General features: G+C 45.4%; 1 protein-coding gene across 2 annotated transcripts in view; it reads right to left on the reverse strand.

The window, feature by feature from the left end:
- The window catches only part of LOC115173533 (poliovirus receptor homolog), an 82,697-nt gene that overhangs the window by 58,348 nt on the left and 1,428 nt on the right, over positions 1–22,921 (reverse strand). The gene's annotated exons all lie outside the window — the stretch shown is intronic.

The following is a 22,921-nucleotide window of genomic DNA, read 5'->3' on the forward strand; positions in this document are numbered from 1 at the left end:
TATGGGCTTAAAGTTCCACAATACATCCAAAAACGACACTTCCCAGAATCCCGCTTGGGCTGCACATTATTTCCAATGACAGTTTGTCTTTACGGGCTGTCGTGTAACGTACACTGAGTGTACGACACATTAGGAACACCTTCCTAACATGGACTTGCACCCCCTTTTGCCCTCAGAACAGCCTCAATTTATCTGGTCTTGGACTCTACAAGGTGTCGAAAGTGTTCCACAGGGATGCTGGCCCATGTTGACTCCAACGCTTCCCACAGTTGTGTCAAGTTGACTGGATGTCCTTTGGGTGGTGGACCATTCTTGATACACACCGGAAAACTGTGAAAAACCCAGCAGCGTTGCAGTTCTTGACACACTCAAACCGGTGTGCCTGGCACCTACTACCATACCCCATTCAAAGCCACTTATTTTTTTTTGTCTTGCCCATTTACCCTCTCAATGGCACACATACACAATCCATGTCTCAATTGTCTCAAGGCTTAAAAATCCTTATTTAACCCGTCTCCTCCCCTTCATCTACACTGATTCAAATGGATTTAACAGGTGACATCAATAAGGGATCATAGCTTTCAGCTGGAATCACAGTGGTCAGTCTGTCGTGGAAAGAGCAGGTGTTCCTAATGTTTTGTACACTCAGTGTAGATCTGTCATGTGGCGAGGCAAAGCCCTATTTGGCTAGGGATTAACGTCATGCATGATATGTATTCCTGAATCTAAGGGTTACTCGTATAATAAACTAGCTCTGCGGGCGCGAGGCTCAGCACCAGCTAGGGGAGGGTTGGGTTCTAACCACTGAATAGGCTGAGTTTCTAAAGAGCACACTACCGTCAACGAGCCACAGGCAGCACTGTCTACATTTATAGTCAATCATCCCGGTAAGAAAAACCACCCAGGAGGGGAAACGCGGAATTTACATTAAGAGCAAGAGACTTATCCACTGGAATGAGAAGAGGCAGCTTAATCCAAGTTTGAATTATAGACCAAATCACTCTCCTGAACACAGATGAAAAGATCCTGGGAAAGGTTCAGGCAAATACACTGAAGAAAGTCCTTGGAGGAATAATTAGTCCTGCTCAGACTGGGTATATTTCATTGTTACAGTTCAGGCAGTGGGCCATTAAAAAAAGGTTGATTAACAGAGTGCGGGTTGTTGCGGACTCACCCTCTCAATTGCCTGGTTATGGATTTTGTTCAACGCTCTTTATTATCTGGTAGACTGTAGACTGTAGTACTCCACTGCACTCCATTGGGAGACGTCGGGTTATGTGTATTCTCTTGCCTGAGTGAGCGACCGCACCGCAGAGGTTAGCCAACCTCAGTTGCTTTATCGTTTAAGCAAGCGGGTTGAAAATACAGCTCAGATATTGCGCAATTGATTTTATTTAACGCGCGGGACCAATGTTCCCTTGATTTTTTTTGTTTCCCGCACTGAGCAAATTTCAGGTCTGCTGAGTGCAAACGTCAACGCTGTGAGAATTCTGTGTTCTGTGCAACGTTTACTGTGAACACAGGCTGTACCCGCTTTAAGCTACAGTTTTAACAGTGGCCAAGTAGGCTACTGTGGCTATTTGATCATAATGTAGGCCTACCAGAGTGGCCTACCATCAAAAACAACGGAGAAAATGCATCGCATGACATTTTAACATGGAAATAGCTGTTCAATCATTCAGCCTACAGTAGTAGTCAATGTGTGGGACTCAATGTGGGCCTACATTCCATGAGGCTGAATAAAGAAAACATGCAGGGCTTGACATTAACCTGTTTATCTACTTGTCCTTCAGACAAGGAGGTGACTGCAAATGTTGTCGTTTTGTTTGATGGAAGAAATCACTTTACAAAATTACATCCATTATTATTCCCATACCATTATTACAGAGAATCAGACAAATTATTCTACCCTCTGCCTATTGGCTACTTAGCTTATTCAAGCCTGTCTCAAAATACAACACTGCCCCTTTAAGACAAAAAAAACCCTCTTTACCCGACTTGCTTTTCAAAGATGTCTACAAATGTCCATGTTTCGTGCTTTTGTAGGAAGCAATCAGTCCCCTATTGCTGACTACAGATGATCTATAACTGGGCTAATAACTCACTAACTAGTAAAGGATATGAACAAAATGTGGCTTCATGCAGCTAATTCTATTTGATCTGGACTCACAACCACAGCTGTAAACACAGTCCAGTTCAAAGTAAACGGCACAGATCCATATATGGCAATGATCTATTTGCATATAGGCCTACTGCAGCTCTGATTGGTTATACCGCACAGGTCTGTGTATGGGCTGAGTCGTGCGCAATAGAACAGTCTCGGGCAACTGCCCGCCCTCACACGCAGCTTAGAGAGAGCATTGCATGGGACCCGACGGCTCGGAAACAATGATGATTCAAATAGCAGGTGATTCGCCCCAGGCACTGGGCTAGCCCTAAGGAAGACACTTCACCTGATTAGCTTGAAATGGATAAAGAAATGTGAGCAATGTAAACAGCCCCGGATGATGACATCAGTTAGCTAGCTGAATACCAGGAGACTAATGTATTAAGATACTAAGGCATCTGAATGGGATGCAACATGCAGTGACTACACTATTCAATTGAAACAGCCTCCGTTTCAACTCCAGACAGCAGTCAAAGGTCGACTGTGCACACCATTTCTTTTTTGTACTTTTTACCCCTTTTTCGCCCCAATTTCGTGATATCCAAATTGGTAGTTACAGTCTTGTCCCATCGCTGCAACTCCCGTACGGACTCGGGAGAGGCGAAGTTCGAGAGCCGTGCGTCGACCCCGCCGAGCCACACTGCTTCTTGACACACTGCTCGCTTAACCCGGATGCCAGCCACACTAGAGCACGAGTTGACAAGGACACCCCCAGCCAACCAAACCCTCCCCTAACCCGGATGAAGTTGGATCAATTGTGCGCCGCCTCATGGGTCTCCCAGTCGCGGCCGGCTGCAACACAGCCCGGGATCGAACCCGGGTCTGTAGTGATGTCTCTAGCATTGCTATGCAGTTCCCTAGACCGCTGCGCCACTCGGGAAGCCCTGTGCACACCATTTCTGTCAACTCAGCAAACCTAACATGCGTGCACAGTGTTTTCATCAACATGCCATAGGTATAGATTTGTGGACGTTAGATATTTATAACCCCGTCAAGGACGTTGCCGTAAGGGCAACACAGCGGTTCAGGACTGGAGCTGCATCAGAGTCAACCTGGTAGAGGTTTATCTTGGCTGTGTGTCAGGAGTTCTCATAAACACACAGGTGGTGAAATCATGCCGGCTTTGTGACTTAAGTCCTCAAATTAGGGGTCTTGCGGCTTCAAAAATCGCCCTATTGAGGGATTCACACCGATTAAAAATACCCAAATCTCTCATCTCTGGCTTCTAGGCTGGGGCCGGGCTGCTCTCTCCCGTTGATTACATACATATCTGACTCTGCTCTGATCCCTGGATTTCCAGGATCACAGGCACAATCTGTCAGATAGGTGGGGAGGAAACATAGCAGGAGAAATCAAATTAAATAACGTCAGGTCCTTGGGCTAAAAAAAATAGTCTTTAAGTCTAGCACCCTTTTCACCTCTACCCCGATAAAACTGGCATGTAATTGGCCGGTCATAAAGCGCCAGTCACCTCTTCTTGAATAAAGGAAAGATACGATTGGCAAGGTCACAAGGTCAAGGTCCCTGAATGTCACAGTCTAGCTGCTCACACTGTGCACCAAAATGAGGAGGGCCGTCAACCTTGTCCGGTTCTATAAATTCAGTTTTGGTTTCTGGAGACTCTCTGGCCACATCAAATGTCTTAACTTTCCTCGCAGTTCCATCTGGTTAGTAATCCTAAACTATCACACACACACAATATTGTACCAGTGCCCTTCAATCAAAACATATCAAAATGTCCTTGGATGAGATTAGTCTGGACGAGAAACTGTCCAAATCCCTCCCCTCTCTCTCGGCAACAATATCAATATTTTCACGACTCACTCAAGCCAACCGTAAATAAGTCGTAAACAGACTGAAATTCAATCCCAACCCAGCTCGTGATTTCCAGGAACGCATGCTGGGCTATTGGTCGTCAAGGAGATGTGATGGAGTCACTGTGGACGAGGCGAAGCAGCTGTGAAGCTGAGCAACATCTGTTCTTCCTCAGTCACATCTGGTGACAGCCCGCTCATCACAGAGCAGACAGACTGCCAAGAGTGGACCGGGGATAGGGAGGGGCAGGAAAGGGGGAAGGATAGGGAGAGATAAGGGGGTTTGGGGGGGGTAGAGTTGGAACAGACCATAGTCCTGTAGGCCTGTACAAGGACAGATAATTGCATAGTAATTTAACATATTTGTAAAGCTGTTATTCCATCCATGACAGCAATCAAGAAAATACGCATTCACTGGCATATGTTACATACAGATGATCAGGAGCGAGTACAGAATCTGAGGTATGGCAGTTGTCAAGTGTCGATATGCCGACCAGTGAAACTATAATGTCCGGATGGTAGAGGTCAACCGATTAATCAGAATGGCCAATTAATTAGGGCCGATTTCAAGTATTCATAACAATCGGAAATCTGTATTTTTGGACGCCGATTTGGCCAATTTTTTTTAGACCTTTATTTAACTAGGCAAGTCAGTTAAGAACACATTCTTATTTTCAATGACGGCCTAGGAACGGTGGGTTAACTGCCTTGTTCAGGGGCAGAACGACAGATTTTTACCTTGTCAGCTCGGGGATTCAATCTTGCAACCTTACGGTTAACTAGTCCAACGCTCTAACCACCTGCTTTACATTGCACTCCACGAGGAGCCTGCCTGTTACTCGAATGCAGTAAGAAGCCAAGGTAAGTTGCTAGCAAGCATTAAACTTATCTTATAAAAAAATCAATCAATCACTAGTTAAACTAGTAATATCATCAACCATGTGTAGTTATCTAGCCTGTCCTGCGTTGCATATAATCGCTTAGGTACACGTTGCTCCAACCATAAACATCAATGCCCTTCTTAAAATCAATACACAAGTATATATTTTTAAACCTGCATATTTAGTTAATATTGCCTGCTAACATGAATTTCTTTTAACTAGGGAAAATGTGGCACTTCTCTTGCAAACAGAGTCAGGGTATATGCAGCAGTTTGGGCCGCCTGGCTCGTTGCGAACTGTGAAGACTATTTCTTCCTAACAAAGGCAGCCGACTTCGCCAAACGGGGGATGGTTTAACAAAAGCGCATTTGGCAAAAAAGCACAATCGTTGCACGACTGTACCTAACCATAAACATCAATGCCTTTCTTAAAATCAATACACAGAAGTATATATTTTTAAACCTGCATATTTAGCTAAAAGAAATCCAGGTTAGCAGGCAATATTAACCAGGTGAAATTGTGTCATTTTGCGTTCATTGCATGCAGAGTCAGGGTATATGCAACAGTTTGGGCCACCTGGCTCGTTGCGAACTAATTTGCCAGAATTTTACGTAATTATGACATAACATTGAAGATTGTGCAATTTAACAGGAATATTTAGACTTAGGGATGCCACCCGTTAGATAAAATACGTAACGGTTCCGTATTTCACTGACAGGAAAAACGTTTTGTTTTCGAGATGATAGTTTCCGGATTCAACCATATTAATGACCTAAGGCTCGTATTTCTGTGTGTTATTATGTTATAATTAAGTCTATGATTTGATAGAGCAGTCTGACTGAGCGATGGTAGGCAGCAGCAGGCTCGTAAGCGTTCATTCAAACAGCACTTTCGTGCATTTGCCAGCAGCCCTTCGCAATGCATTGCGCTGTTTATGACTTCAAGCCTGTCAACTCCCAAGATTAGGCTGGTGTAACCAATGTGAAATGGCTAGCTAGTTAGCCGGGTGCGCGCTAATAGCGTTTCAAACGTCACTCGCTCTGAGACTTGGAGTAGTTGTTCCCCTTGCTCTGCATGGGTAACGCTGCTTCGAGGGTGGCTGTTGTCGATGTGTTCCTGGTTCGAGCCCAGGTAGGAGCGGGACGGAAGCTATACTGTTACACTGGCAATACTAAAGTGCCTGTAAGAACATCCAATAGTCAAAGGTATATGAAATACAAATCGTATAGAGAGAAATAGTCCTATAATTCCTATAATAACTACAACCGAAAACTTCTTACCTGGGAATATTGAAGACTCATGTTAAAAGGAACCACCAGCTTTCATATGTTCTCATGTTCTGAGCAAGGAACTTAAACGTTAGCTTTCTTACATGGCACATATTGCACTTTTACTTTCTTCTCCAACACTTTGTTTTTGCATTATTTAAACCAAATTGAACATGTTTCATTATTTATTTGAGGCTAAATTGATTTTATTGATGTATTATATTAAGTTAAAATAAGTGTTCATTCAGTATTGTTGTAATTGTCATTATTACCAAAAAATAAAAATTGTCCGATTAATCGGTATCGGCTTTTTTTGGTCATCCAATAAATCGGTACCGGCGTTGAAAAATCATAAATCAGTCGACCTCTAACGGGTGGCGAAGAACGACTCAAAGTACAAGACCATACTTTTCAATGGAGAGCAGGTAGGCACACTTCTTCAAGAGCATTCTCATTTCAAACAGGCTTCTCCCCAGGAAACCTTATCACTTGCTAAGCCTGTCTTCAAGAGACTCTTCACTCCTCCTCTACACACTCCCACCCACTGCATCTGTCATTCACCGGCTGGCCTTCCTCTCAGTCACTCCCTTTCATGTTTCCCCTCTCTCTACACCACATCAGTCTCCCCTCAAAGACAAACAGAAAATAACACGCCAAGTCTGTAGAATATCCATCCATCTGCATTTCTTTTAACACCTTGCCAAGCCTCTGTCACTGCACGGATAAGGCAAGCAAAGAGATCATAAAAGTGACAGGCGCTCGCACAAACAGAACAAGAAGGTTCTACATCTGTATTGCTTGCTGTTTTGGGGTTTTAGGCTGGGTTTCTATATAGCACTTTGTGACATCTGCTGATGTAAAAAGGGCTTTACAAATACATTTGACTGATTGATATGGTTGCTAAATACATTTGATTGATTGACATGGTACACTCACATGACAGTTCATTAGGGTACACCCCCCGGTTCACGGAAATGGATCGCTCCTACAGAGAGTGAGACATATGGCCGTGGCTTGCTATACAGTGCATTCGGAAAGTATTCAGACCCCTTGACTTTTCTCACATTTTCTTCTGTTACAGCCTTATTCTAAAATTGATTAAATCGTTTCCCCCCCCCCTCAATCTACACACAATACCCCATCATGAAAAAGCAAAGAGGTTTTTATACATTTTTGCAAATGTATTAAAAATAAAGAACTGAAAAATCTAATTTACATGTATTCAGACCCTTTACTCAGTACTTTGTTGAAGCACCTTTGGCAGCGATTACAGCCCCGAGTCTTCTTGGATATGATGCTACAAGCTTGGCACACCTGTACTTGGGGAGTTTCTCCCATTCTTCTCTGCAGATCCTCTCAAGCTCGGTCAGGTCGGCTGGAGAGTGTCACCGCACAGCTATTTTCAGGTCTCTCCAGAGATGTTCAGCTCTGGCTAGGCCACTCAAGGACATTCGGAGACTTGGCCCAGAGCCACTCCTGCGTTGTTTTGGCTGTGTGCTTAGGGTCGTTGTCCTGTTGGAAGGTAAACCTTCGCCCCATTCTGAGATCCTGAGTGCTCTGGAGCAGGTTTTCATCAAGGATCTCTCTGTACTTCGCTCTGTTCATCTTTCTCTCGATCCTGACAAGTCTCCCAGTCCCTGCCGCCGAAAAACATCCCCACAGCATGATTCTGCCACCTTGCTTCACAGGATTCACCTGAGCTCAATTTCAAATCTCATAGCAAAGGGTCTGAAACCTTATTTATATAAAAGTTGTTTCTTTTATTTTAAATACATTTGCAAACATTTCTAAAAAAACTGTTTTTGGTTTGTCTTCATGGTTTATTGTGTGTAGATTGATGAATATTTTGTTTTATGTAATCCATTTTAGAATAAGGCTGTAACGAATCAAAATGTGGGAGAAAAAAAAAAATCAAGGGGTCTGAATACTTTCCGAATGCACTGTATAAAGCAGGAAGACAGGCATCAAGGCATTCAGTTACTATTCGATTGAACGTTAGAATGGGCAAAACGAGTGACCTAAGTGACGGGGCGTGGTATGATCATCGATGCCAGGTGCAACGGATCCATTATCTCAGAAACGGCTGCCCTCCTGGGCTTTTCACTCACGACAGTGTCTAAGGTTTACCGAGAATGGTGCGACAAACAAAAAATACCCAGTTAGCGGCAGTCCTGTGGACGAAAACAGCTTGTTGATGAGAGAGGTCGAAGGAGAATGGCAAGAATCGTGCAAGCTAACAGGCGGGCCACAAACGGCATCCCAGAACGCACAACTCGATCCTTGTCATTGATTGGCTACTGCAGCAGACGACCACACTGGGTTCCACTCATATCAGCTAAAAACGAGAAGCAGCGGCTCCAGTGGGCACGCGATCACCAACACTGGACAATTGAGGAGTGGAAAAACATTGCCTGGTCCGACGAATCCCGGTTTGTGTTGCGTCATGCTGATGGCAGAGTCAGGATTTGGCGTAAGCAGCATGAGTCCATGGACCCATCCTGCCTGGTGTAAACGGTACAGGCTGGTGGATGTGGTGTACCGCCGACCAATCTGCAACAACTGCGTGATGCCATCGCGTCGGCATGTTCCAACATCCCAGTGGAACATTTTCGACTTGTAGAATCCATGCCCCGAAAAATTGGGGCTATTCTGGAGGCAAAAGGTGGGCCCGACCCAGTACTAGATGGTGTACTTAATAAACTGTCTGGTGAGTGTACCCCTTCACTGTGGTCTACCATGGACTTTACTGTGTCTGACTTTAACATCCTACCAGTGAATACCAGTGAAGAGGTGCTCTCCACAGTCACCCACCTCTTTGGGTAAATGTGCCCTGTGTAGGTATCAGCTTACAGAGTTAATGGAACTTGACCCCTTTTAATGTAACAGTACGTTCACCACTATGACCGTGGGACTGACTTCTCACATAAAAAAACAACTAGGGCACAAAAACAAGCGAGCTAAAACAAACTGAGCAGGAAACCGGGCTGGCCTATTTTCTGTGTGTTCTGACATACTAGCCTGTCCAAGGTGTGAGAGTTGAGCAAATGGCTCCACGCCACGTTAGGTCTTCACCAGAGGAAATGCCCATGATGCAAAAAATGGTGTTTTGTTATTCTCTGATTTTATCTGGTGGTGAGGTTTATTTAGTAGCCCACTTCCAGAGGTCTACCCACCTCGGCACGAGCAGTCAGTCTACCCACCTCGGCACGAGCAACAATGGGCATTTCCTCGCTGTCCATTTGCTCTACCCTAATTGAATTTGTCTCGTGAGGGCACCTGGACAGAGCCCTTGCATCACCTGACTCACGGATAGAAATGCACAGTGTCGAGTCTATCCACTTCACTGTCAGCTAGATAGATGGCTAGCTATGCACAGACACAGTTCAATACAATTCTAACCAATGAAGGCTGTGCAAGAATCCTCACATCATTTCGATTTACTGATGTCGATTCACAGGGTGTGTTTGAGTCCATCCGTTCAGTGTCAGATCAGTAGATCTGTGCAGATTGACGCGGAGTTCAGACGATGTGAAACAGCCTCCGACTCTCCCCACAGGCTTCTGCGGGAATCTCCCACGCCAGGCCTCCCTAATCATCATCACCCCAGTTTCTTCCCTCTCTGATGTGCGCTCACGAAGCACAGACCTTCATCACTTCAGCTCATTACGGAGAACAGTAGACACCTTCCCTGTCAGCTTAGCACTCCCCCCCTTCCCTCCCCAGCCCCCTTCCTCGTTTCTAGATTCCATTACTTATAATGAGGCAACCCCACCCCTCTCTCTGCCTTCTGCCCTCAGTCTCAGTGACAGATCATCTCCTCCATTATCTCTACCTTCTCTAACTACTCTCTTTTGTCTGCTGCGGCAGTTGCTCTCTTTCCTGCTGTTAGCATTCACCCCATTCTGGCTCTTCACGCGGTTTCCCTCCACCTCTTCCTTCTCCATTTCCTCTCCTCTGATTTCTTCCTGTCAGATCTCTCGCTTTCTCCATCTCCCTATTCATCAACACCTGGGTCATTATCCCAGTGGATAAGCAGCGGCAGATTGCACAACTGTTTTCTCTAAAGCACAGCTTTTCCCCGAGGTCAGCCGAGCATCATCTGATCCAAACCCACAACACAGTATGAAGCGCCTTAGTTTTGATTCCGGGTCAGCCGTTATGGACACCTCTTCAGGAGGATGCCGGCGTGGCGAAACAAAAGCCTCCGCTCGGGCTCCCGGTGTGATCGCTAATTAGGTGCTCGTCAGCGTCAGCCTGTCCTGTTCAATCCGGCACGGTTCCCCCCCCTACAGTGTCCCCAGAGTGTAGGTACTGCCTAATGAAGTCCTGTGGCCATCACTGCTAATGGAGCCGTCACATTGCTTATTCCAACAGTGCCGGGGGCCTGGACCCTCTCCAGCATCCGCTGCCTTAGACGATGGGAGGCGGCACCGCGGCACAGCTTATCTGGCAGACTACTGGAGTGACAAAGATCGAGAGGGACAGTCTGTGTGCGAGTGTGTCTGTCGGGGTCAATGGCAGAGGTGTCACTGGAGATTCCCAGCGATACGATGACACATTAGCCCACATTTGTTCTGGAAGGAAGGAAAGTGTCCACTGAGCGATATTGTACTGCAGCCGAGACGGTGGCCCTGGGTAGTGTGACTGTTCCCATTCATAGTCCGACGGCAATCGGGATCTCTCGTTCACCACAACCAAATGCAAACGTACAACGCCTCTACTCACTGAAAGCTTCAAGCTCTACTCACTGAAACTTCACTCATTGAGAAACTGTTGAATTGCGTTGGCTTTAGATTGGAGATTGGTCATCTTTTACCCCTTCTATCTAGAGGCTGGCCGCACTAACGGAGAACGGAATGCCAGAAACACTCACTTCATGTTGGTTGCTCTGAGGGAGAGCTCATTGCGTTTCCCTGGCTCCCCTCCCTTGACACCCCCACCTTCCCTACCTCCCTCCCTTACTCTCATTTGCTCTCCTTCCCTTCACATCTGAATAAATAAACATAGGGAGGGGTGGCGGAGTGGGAAAGTAGGGCACTTCAACCTGAATGTACTGCACCAGTCTAACCAATTTGCAGAGATTGGACAAGGAAAGACAGTGGACAGACAGGGAAAGAGAGAGAGATTGAGAGCATGTCTGCTAAAGAGGGGGATGGTTTGAAACAGGAAAATAAATGAGGCAGTCTCTGCCAGGGAGAGCTAAAGAGGGAGAGAAAAAAATGGAAATATCAGCGATGGAGGGCTGGGTTGAAGAGGTGAACTGAATCAAGGGAAGTGGAGAGGTGGCCTGAGAGGGGAGGGAGATGGAGAGAAAAGGAGAGAGAAAGAACAGGGGAAGTGGGGGAGAGAGAAAGCGGAAGAGGAGCGTTTCGACACGGAGACAGGGGGTACAGAAGGGCCACATTTCCACAGTGCATTAATAATCTATGGCGGTTCCTGTGGGCATGACGTGCAGGCACCTTCCCCCTCCTTTTTTCTTCTGCTCCCTCCCAAGGCAGTGTCTATTTAAATGTGTGTTTAAAAATCGGGGAGTACAATAGCTCTAATGGCGGCTGGCGTCACAGCCCTCGCTTCCCTCATCTCTCTCCCCTCTTCCTCTCTCCCTGCAGCACCGGGGAGAAGATTCAGCTCCCCCCCCTCTCACTCCCCCCGCTTCCAGCTCCCAAAAATACTGGCACACGCAGCGCCCATGCCCACCAAGCAATCATAAACACAGCTCGGCTGCAACGCGAGGCCCAAATAAAGGGAGAACCAGGGAAGGAAAAAGGCCCTTGGGGGCCCACGGGGTGGTTTTTAGTTCAGGGGAGGTCCTTAGCAGCACGCACCAATGCTCTCCACAGGCAGAATGTGCAGCGAGACGGAAAATAGCAAAGCTGGGAGAAAAGAAAAAGGATATACGTCTCTTTTACATGCTGCTTCACTCATCCGGTTTCTTCATCGACAACTCCAAGGCACAAACCCCCTCAGAGTCCACGGCATCACATTCTCCTCCGGTTCCTCCTGTCATCGTCCGTCCGCTGTCTTCTGTCCGAGGGAGATACTGGCGCCCCGCCACCGTGACCTTATCCTATCTGACCTCCGTTAACCTCCATCTGGTATGGTTTCACCGTCTCTTCTTTACTGCACACAGATGGGGGTCTCATTCGACCCCACAGCTCAATCCTGTCAGCGCGGTAGCTCCATTAAAGGGATACTTTGGGATTTTGGCAACGAGGCCCTTTATCTACTTCCCCAGAGTCAGATGAACTCTTGGATACCATTTGTTATGTCGGTGTCCAGTACGTGCTAATAGATACCTGTAGACTTCCAGTCATGGCGCTAACGCTAGTTCGCATTGGCTCGCAAAACTACTTTCATATACTGGACACAGAGACATAGAAATGGTATCCACAAGTTCATCTGATTCTGGGGAAGTACATAAAGGGCCTTTGTCAAAATCCCAAAGTATCCCTTTAAGCCATAAACGTTATCTTGATTTAGCAGGGGGGGGGCATGGTCTGTTTGTCCTCCATTGTCGTGTCGCTGGGAAAGCTCTTCTAATCTGGTGGCAATTCTTATCCTGGGTATATAATTAGCAACTGGGTGGAAAAGGTCAGAAAACCCAGGGGCTTTTGCAAGACGCAAGGAAATAATGCAACGCGATTGTTGGACGACTGCGCATGTCTGGGAATTCCCTTTGGATTGCGTAGTCTGCCTTGACTTCGACGGCGCACCAGTATCATTATCTCTCATCGGTAATGGTTATTTCTACGTATCAACAGGGCGGCTTAAATATAATGTTTTTTTCCCTCCCACATGAATAACATGTACTTCTCCCCAGTTACGCTGGCCTTCAGAGATAATGAATTAGCGCCGCGTTGCTCTTAAGACGTAGAGGACTGCCATTTATCCTCATGAAAAGAGAGAGTGAAGTACCGTGAATGCGCTCTCTCTCTCCCTCGCCTATTGGCGGTACCGCTTTACAAAACACGGTTTCTCTAAACCAGGTCCAGACTGAGTGGCTGTCACTACAGTAGATTCTAGATATAGAACGCAGATGTTCCTTGCCACAAGGACTATCGTTTGAAAACGGAATCTCTTTGGAGCGAAAGCTTGTCCTTCACACCATAATGGAAGGAAAAGGTCTAATGCCTACAACAGGCTGGGCCACATACAAACAGCGATGGTCTAATGGGAACAAAATCCTAGCAAAGTATCTATTCACCCCCATTCATGAGTGGCAAAAAAAAAACAGGCAGCTCCTCTCTGGAGTGCTGTTTGGCAGGATAAAACATGAAAAAGAGCCACTCAAAAAGGTTGATCTGGAGCCAGTTTATTTTTATTTTTTAAATCAATGAATCCCTGGGGCCAGTTTGGGCAGTGAGAACAGATCCCAGAACAGTGTTACCGTGAACACGGATCCAAATGACTTATGGAAAGCTTGTCTCGTACAGGTTAGGCACACAGGCTTCAAAGGGCCTCGCTCTCGCTCTCAATACTCTTGTCACAGCGAGAATGGTGGGAGGGAGAACATTCAAAGTCTATTTCTGTCTGGAGAGACCCGGGCTCCATTTTTCCCCCAGATAGACTAGGACTACACGGTTTATTAGGACAGCGGATGACCTGTCACAGAGTCCGCCCGCAGGCACGGCACAGGACTTCGTGGACTGGAAAGCCATCTGTACATCATAGGGGCATGACACTCAGTTTAGGTGGCAATTAAGCTCCAACCCAGAGGGGGACTCTGGACAGCAAAAGGGCACCAGGAAGAAAGTCGTGCCCGCAGGACATGTCTGTCTAGATCCCGCCGGGTCATCTTTCCCTGTCCTCTTAGTGCAGACGTGTATCGGGTGGCTGTAGAACACCCGTCCTCCTACTGAAAGTCTGCAGTCGGAGTCAGGCAGCAGGAGGGGTTCTGACAAGTTCTGACAAGCCGTGTTAATCCATCGTCAAAAGCGACACTGCAATTAGTCTGTGCTACATTTCATCTGATTTATGGCGCAAAGACAATGTTTGAGCTGGCATATGTTTACTGGCATAAGAAATGTTATTCTTCTCATCTTCATTCATTACAAAAACGCGGCACAGTGCTGAAAAGACACGCTATTGAAGAATCCATGTTTAAAAGGAAATGCTAAAATTGTAAGAGGAAATTAAAATTAGACTAGCAAACACAGACTAGCAAGAACAGCGAATGAACAAACAATATTAACTGTACTCATTGTTGGACGTTCTGGGGTGCCTTTTCTCAGTAAACCCCCTCTCCCTGAACACACACACAAACAGAGCATTGAGAGGGAACAGCGAGGACAGTGTAGAGAGAGACAGCTGGAACATCAGGGATGGTGGGGCGGGGGGGGGCAGGAAAGTCCTCAGGGGAAGAGAGTTAAAATAAGCACTTCTTCCAGCCTTTTTGTGCTGTGATATCTGGGTTCAACAACTCAGGCTGAAAATCATGTGTCAGAATGATAGATTATTTGTCTGCTTCTATAACAGAGAACAGGGAAATTGGAGAACGAGATATGGGGGGGGCGTCTTATCTTTGATAGTACAATATTATGTACATCGTTTGGCAAAAATGAGGGCACATTTATCGTGACAAGACGGTACATTAAATTGAATAGGGGGAAAGGGAAGGAAAGTGAGACAGTCAAACTCAACTGCTCTGCTGTGTGTAGTTGCCTAGACGCAGGGTGAGAGAGAGAGAGAGAGAGAGAGAGAGAGAGAGAGAGAGAGAGAGAGAGAGAGAGAGAGAGAGAGAGAGAGAGAGAGAGAGAGAGAGAGAGAGAGAGAGAGAGAGAGAGAGAACAGGACAAGGAAATGGTGGCTGGAGAGGCAGAGCAGCACAAAGGGAGAAAGATTGGATGTGGTGAGAGGAGGAGGAGAGAAGAGGGGGAAAGCGATGAGAGACCGTAATATATGGTAGGCTCGGTCTGAGGGTCACCGTTACAGATAAGCACTAAAATAAACATGACCATGACTGACCCTCTCTGCCGCCGAGTCAGCGAGAGATGGAGGGATTTCAGAGGGAGAATATGAAAGAGAGAACAGATAAAAAGAGAGACAGAGCGAGCTAGTGAGGGTGCTGGGGATTAATCTTAGAGGACTGGCTTTAATGTGCGAGGGAGACAGAATGGGAGTTGGAGAAAGACCGAGGGCAGAAAGCCAATTTAGCTTTCACAAGTAATCACACTGGTAAGCCTTTTACAGGAAAAGAGGACAAAATTATTTTCTATGACATGGTGATTTCAGACAGTATTTCTCAACACTGAGCAGACAACACTCAGGGCACTGTGTGGCGCTTGCTGAATATCAACAATAAACCAATCAATATATACCTAGTCCTGCTGTAGAGGCACATTATGCCTGCCGTGGAGGATAAATTCCTGGGAAAATATTCAATGAAACATTTATTCATCCCCTTTGTGCAGGGGCAAGGAATCTGTTGCGTGCCTGAAAAGGCACAAGTTAACGCCGTCCCCCATTACTGTTCGCTTGGCACTGCTTATCTGATCGCACTTTGAACAGAGGAGGAGTGGGAGACGTGAACGAGAGAAGATTGAGCACAAGAGAGATCTTGAGATAGAGAGAGGGAAGACAAAAGAGGAAGGGAGGGATGACGGGCATAAATGCGAGAGTGGAGAAAGACAGCGGCGAGGAGAGAGAGAGAGAGAGAGGCTGAGAGAGCGATTATGTTAAAACAACCCCGAGGCCCACGGTAATTGTGCTGTCTCGCTCCACTGCCCAAATAAGGCAATGGAATGCGTGAGCGAAGAGGTAAGGATAACCTGTATTGGATTCAAAACCCTTGCTACGGTGCTTTCCAGACATACAATATACTCACTGTGCACAGAAACTAGTGCACAACACACACACACACAAAAGACTAACAAACAGAAAATGGCATTTCCAATAAACTTGTGAACCTCGCTGCGAAGCTTATCTGGAAATTCTTCAAATTCTGCCAGAAAGGCAGATGACTTCCAGCGGTGACCTCACTAGAGGGGGGTGCAATGGAGCATCACCCCATGTGACACACACCGACTGAGCGATAGCGACTGATGGAGGTGGGAGACCTGCCATGTCTTCCCTTAGGCAGTGTCCATGTCTTCCCTTAGGCAGTGTCCAGCCTGCATCGTCTGTGAGTCACAGACAGACATAAACCTGAACGGAGGAATTCACCCAACAAACAAGCTGGGGGGGAGGGGCACGGCTATGGAGGCATAACGCGCTGTCTGGAAGCAGGCGTGCCAAAGACGGCGTCACTGCCATGCCTTACATAGCATGCAGTCACCTTGGCTTGTTGTGGTCGGTGTCACCGCCAGTGCAGAATTCTGGGTATGTGTTGCATATCAGGAGGGTGAAAACAACCGGCCTGTTGTTTTCACTGTCAGAGAAATGGTACACACTAAACGCCTTAACCGGGTTCCCCCCTACAGTGCTGTGTGCTGTCATGAGCCTCAGAGCAGTGTCTTCCTCCAGACGCTCCAGTGGACACACTCCCGAGGAAGAGGCGTCCCAGCTCCCTCTGACACACTCCGGATGGCTCATTCCGGGAAAACCAGAAACATTTTGACACTCGACAGGGAGCAGCAGTGTCACAGTGCAATAAACCCAGATACTATAAAAAAAAAAAAAAGTTCCAGGAATAGCGAGAGGTTGACAATTCCCACAAACTTGTCAAGTTCGATGTGGTGTGTTACAGGCGGAGACTCAATTCCAAATCCATGTAAGGTGAACTCATTAAAAAAATATATAAAAAAACTAATGACAAGAGGATTATTTTTTTTCAGGACAGTGTAGCCTGTTATTTTATTTTCTGCCATATGTACACTCAACAAAAATATTTAAAAAACACAACATGTAAAGTGTTCGTCCCATGTTTCATGAGCTGAACTAAAAAGATCCCAGAAATGTTCCATATGCACAAAAAGCTTATTTCTCAAAAATGTTCACATTTGTTTACATTCCTGTTAGTGAGCATTTCTCCTTTGCCAAGGTAAGTCATTCACCTGACAGTTGTGACATATCAAGAAGCTGATTACACAAGATGATCATTACACAGGTGCACTTTGTGCTGGGGACAATAAAGGGACACTAAAATGTGCAGTTTTGTCACACAACACGATGCCACAGTTGTCTGAAGTCGAGCGTGCAATTGGCATGTTGACTGCAGGAATGTCCACCAGAGCTGCTGCCAGAGAATGTAATGTTCAATTCTCTACCATAACGTTGTTTCAGAGAATTTGGCAGTACGTTCAACTGGCCTAACAAATCACAGATCAAGTCGGACCAGGACTTCCACATCCGGACAGCTGATGAAACTGAAGAGTACTTTGTCTGTAATAACGCCCTTTTGTGAGGAAAATCTGATTGGCTGTGCCTGGCTCCCAAGTGGGTGGGCCTATGCCCTCCCAAGCCCACCCATATTTTGTTTCAGTATATTTAGATCTTCTTGCAATTGAATTACTCTCATGAGCAAATTAGAGCAGATGGTGTTAAACTATATAGCCTTCCTGCATCTTGTTTAAAATCAAAGTACATTCTGCCTAGTAGCCTACTGTTGAGTTTTGACCTCATTCGATTTTTGTTGTTGGACTATTCAGCTAACAATCACCTCACAATCACCTCATTTCTTCTGAGATTTTAGGTTGTTTTTGGTGTAACAGTAACATTATACTCTGCTATTATATGTGTCTCTGTAGAATACTAATGAATCATTGTGATCTTCCAAGACATTAATTCATCTTTGATGTTACACACTCCGGTGCGCTCTGGCTGTACTACTACACCTCCGCAGTGCGCTGCACCGAACTAGCTAGTAGCGCACCAGCGTCCAAAATTTGGTGATGCAGAAACGAGAGACCACGTGTGGCTGTTTTATGAACAGCCGGGACTATGTGGACGAGGAAAACATTGGTTGGGTCTCAGTGAATGTGAAACGGTTAGCAAGGGAGACTTCTAAAAACGGGATCGAGTGAAGTAGCGGCGTATATGTTGAATGGACAACTAACGAGCATGGAGACTGGAGAGCCTCACCAGTTTGACAAAAAGTACCGTATATCTTTCAGTCTAATACGGCCAGTGGCGGTTGGTGCCGTTTAAGATTAGGGAGGATGATTTTTTTTGTGATGAGCATGTCCTTATTTCTATCACAGCATGTTGGATGACTGTCATTCATATTCCATTCACCCAGTTCAATGTAACATGGATAGGTTTAGGCTACTACATGATACAAAAATGTTCCCTATACCCATCATCAGGTTGCTACAACCTAACCTACGAATGAAAGTGTACAATGTAGGTGCAGAGATTGAGAGACATTTTTTAGTAATCAAGGTGACAGACAGGGACATATTCAATACCACCTTGCACACTCTTGCCTGCATCTAGCTGATCTAAGGTGTAATCATTAGTCCAAATGAGTTTCTATTGGACAAATTCAGGTATTTTTTATCCCAGTTTTGTTTCAGTTTAAGAAACTTTTTCAACAGAATACACAGATCACTTTCATAGCAGCCACATACAAACAGCATGATTACTTTGCTCATTGTATAATTCCTTCTCGCATCTGTCCTTCTCTCACCTTTTTCCTTCGATTGTAGACTTCAGTGCACAACACAACAGCTGTCTGTGACCAGGCGAAAAAACCTTTCAAAGCCAAACCTTCATACCATAACCACTACACAGTCTACATCATTTTCACCATTAGCTAACTTCATAGTCAGCATAGCTACTGGAATTAACATGACAGTAAACTTGATACAATCATGCAGTACAGTGTACAGCAAGCAGTTTAGCAGTTACACCGGCAGGCCCCGGTGGCAATACATTTATAAAACCAGCTTACCTAAACATGGAAGAGTTCCAGTGTTGGATAGCCTTAGCCAGCTAGCTAACATAGCACCCCTCTCTGTTAGAGCCAGGTGTTTAACCTAGCTAGCTGCATTCACTAGCTAATTAAGTGAATCAAATACCACAAAATATAGCTAGCTCTAATACGTTGGAGGACATCCTCTGGAAGTAATTTTAATTACTGTGTAAGTGTATGGAAGGGGGTGAGAACCATGAGCCTCCTAGGTTTTGTATTGAAGTCAATGTACCCAGAGGAGGACGGAAACTAGCTGTCCTCCAGCTACACCATGTGCTACCCCAGGGAGTACTGTCAAGGCTACAGACGACTTTCAATGCAAAACAGTGTGTTTTAATCAATTATTTGGTGACGGGAATATATTTAGTATAGTTATATCTAAGAAGGATAACTTCTGAAAAATGTTTTACCATTTTTATGAAGTTCACTGAGGAGGATGGTCCTCCCCTGAATACAGCTATTTACTTACTTTTGTAGCTCTTTGTCAGAAGCACACTTTTTGTAAGTAGTGAGGGCTAACTGTTCTCTCAAAGTTTAGCCTGAAAGGATTTGAGAAATGTGATAGGCATATCGTCAACCAATGACATTGGCCTACGTCTCCTCTTGCGCTGCGCAGAACATCAGATCTCAACAACAATTGGAGAAATGTTTAACATCACCAGTACAACATCCTTATGATACAATATATACAGTGCGTTCAGAAAGTATTCAGACCCCTTGACTTTTTCCACATTTTGTTATGTTACATCCTTATTCTAAAATGGATTGAATAGTTTTTTCCCCCCTCATCAATCTACACAGAACACCCCATAATGACAAAAGCAAAAACAGCTTTTTAGACATTTAAGCAAATGTATTAAAAACAAAGAACTGAAAAATCACATTTACATGTAGTCAGACCCTTTACTCAGTACTTTGTTGAAGCACCTTTGGCAGCGATTACAGCCTTGAGTCTTCTTGGGTATGATGCTACAAGCTTGGCACACCTGTATTTGAGGAGTTTCTCCCATTCTTCTCTGCAGATCCTCTCAAGCTCTGTCAGCTTGGATGAGGAGCATCACTTTCTCATAAGTGCAACGTGACTGCAAGAGACAGGTTGGAATGTCTGACTGAAATATGGGACGACTACCTTTTTTTCTACATTTGCCGGTGTTTGAATTTGTTGATAAATGCGGGAGATGATGGTTTGGTCGCGGGACACGGAACAATGGGCTGAAATGCAGGACTGTCCCACACAATCCGGGACATGTGGTCACGCTTACTGGGAGGCCGTTTTGAGTTATTCCAGTCGTTCTGTATCCTAGTTGGATCAGATCATGCCCCTGTGTCTCATCAACGGTGTTCAGTGCTGTGTGCTGGATGATTCCGACAACCTCTTGACAATGTGTAAGAATGTGTGATGCTGCGAACAGTAAGTCTCCTTAGCATGTGCCCACATCCCTTCTGCACTCGCGCTCACCAGTTAAACATTCTTAACTGTTTAAACATTTGTGTAGGCCTGGATTTTATACAACAGGAACATCGGATTGGGCCTGCTGGAAATGGCATGCAAAAAATGTAATGGCGCATACTTGAAAGAGAGTGCATCTTATTAGCAACCTCTGCAGCAATCACTCACCCAGTGTGACAATTGGGTGCCTATAAGTCACTCCCCCCGAAAGTAAAAGACCAATAGAAACATCAAGGTATTAGGGTCTCATCATCACATTTGTAAAAGCCTCTGCACTGAAAATAGACACTGGGGTTAAGACTGTCAGGCCTAGACATGCCTGTCAGTTTCATTTGCCAAACCCACTGGAAAATGGAAGCAAAATGTTTCTCTTTTTGTTTGCTACCCAAGACAACAGTCATGAAAATGCATCCTGGCCTCGATGTTTTCTGTTTTTCCACGCATATCATTTCATTCTATTTTTGCTTTGATGCCTAGGGTTAAGGGAGCTGCACTAATTAAAAATCAGAAGATGAAGGAAGTGGTAATAAGATCTCTTTACGGGAAGCAACTAGATCCATTTTTGTTCAGTCTTCCAGTTCAAATTTTGCCTATGGACTCCACAAAAGTGAACTGATACAAAAGTCATGGAAAAAGTGACGGTGCTCAGCTCCTGTTTGAGCCAGACCAGAGACGGGCTACGACATCTACCATGAAGACAACTGACCGCGTGTTTGTCATGCCTTTAAACAGCCAGACAGAACGGTCGCCAGGTCTGCAGAGACTACATGTCGTGATGAAGTGCTTGAAGGAGAGCACACTGAAGTGGCGAGGACAAGCATTGTGCTGCAGCTGTCAGGCACAATTTTCAATCAACCCTAGAATTACTGAGGGATATAAAAGTAATTAATAAAGCTTGCACTGGACCGGCGGAGAAAAAAAATGACATTCTGTGTCTGTTTTACATAGAGAGGTGCTGCGAATACATTTTCACTCAGACACTGGCGGAGAGAGATGTTAGTGTGCAGTATGCAAATGAAAATGACATGCTAAACGCAGGGGAGTCGCAGGGAGCCAAGTCAGACATTCTGATTTAGACAGAGGGCACATGGAAGGGCAAGAGTTCTCCCAGCCCACTCAGAAATCCATCTCTTTAGCCTCCGTTTCATCTCAAACTGCAGGGTGGGTGGAGAGGTTTGAAAGACTAGGAAAAATAAGAAGAAAAAAAATGGGGGGGGGGAAACGGTAGGTTATCTGCCGCCATCTCGGTTACGTCAGCAGGAGGGGTTGACCTAAACAAACTTGTCGCTAACGATTTAGAAGTTACTTGGTGGAGGAGAGGGTGTTTATTTCAGGCCAACCCATCTCATTACTCCACCATAGAGCTATTCATTTATGTTTCTAGTTGCATGGATTACTGCTCTGCACGTCGTTACACATTTGTGAAGGTGCCGTTCTATTCCATTTGCCTGTAAGATTATCTGGGTTATTCCACAGTAATCCTTGAGACGGTTGACCGCTCATAAAAATGAAATGTAGCATTTTCTTTTGAATTTGTTATAATAGAGAGTAGGTCATTTTATTTTACCAGGCCTGAAAACCTCTACATATAAGACTGAGGAAATGAGGAAATTATAGTTGATACCTTCAGCGAGATGGTTTGGGTGAGTTGAGGACATGCAGGAACTTTTGCCTAAACATTTTCTGTTCGAGTCCCCCCCCCCTCTGCCTGAATCTCTGACACACCACACGTCTAGAAAGAATGGGGCCCAGAACTTTGGGGGAGAGGGAGGGGAAGGGGGGATATTGGACCAATGACTAAAGCTGCTCCAACAAAGGGACAGGAGCAAAGTCTGAAAATAGGCTAGAAAGAGAGAAAGGGCATACTGTGAAAGGGCATACTGTGAAAGGGCATACTGTGAAAGGGCTGAGATTTTTTTACTCTGGGTGGGGGTACTGGATGGGGGGAGTGGGGGAGGGGTAGAGGTTTGTTATGTTCAGTTTATTCAGGGTGCTTCGAATGTTGATTGAGCTCTGAAAATTTTAAACATTCAGAAATGTATCCAAGCAAGGTGCCAGTTTTTTAGCTTAAATTCTACTGCAGGCTTCAGAATACCGACACCTGTTTGCAATGTGGATTTGTATGGACATAAAAATCTGCAAGATGGATTCCTAGAAAACTGGAATTTTCTTTACACTTACTAAAACATTACAGTACACAAAACTGATGTCTTTTTTCCCCACACCCCAGGCCTGAATTCAAGATGTATCAAACAGTATACTTGCAAAGCCACCAGACGAGATGGACATCTCAATGCCCCAAATTCATGCTGCCACTCAGGAGTATCCATGACAACCAGCTCAAAATCTGAACTATAAATCCAGGCAAACCTCTTCCCAGAAACTCTTAACAGGATGAAAAGAATCAGGATACAGTAAAATGTACAGGAAACACAAATGGCATAGGCCTATGCAACACTGTGCGATCAACCATCAAAATCAATACATTCCT

The sequence above is a fragment of the Salmo trutta genome, chromosome 34 (genome assembly GCF_901001165.1).
Source record: "Salmo trutta chromosome 34, fSalTru1.1, whole genome shotgun sequence".
NCBI classification, from domain to species: Eukaryota; Metazoa; Chordata; class Actinopteri; order Salmoniformes; family Salmonidae; genus Salmo; species Salmo trutta.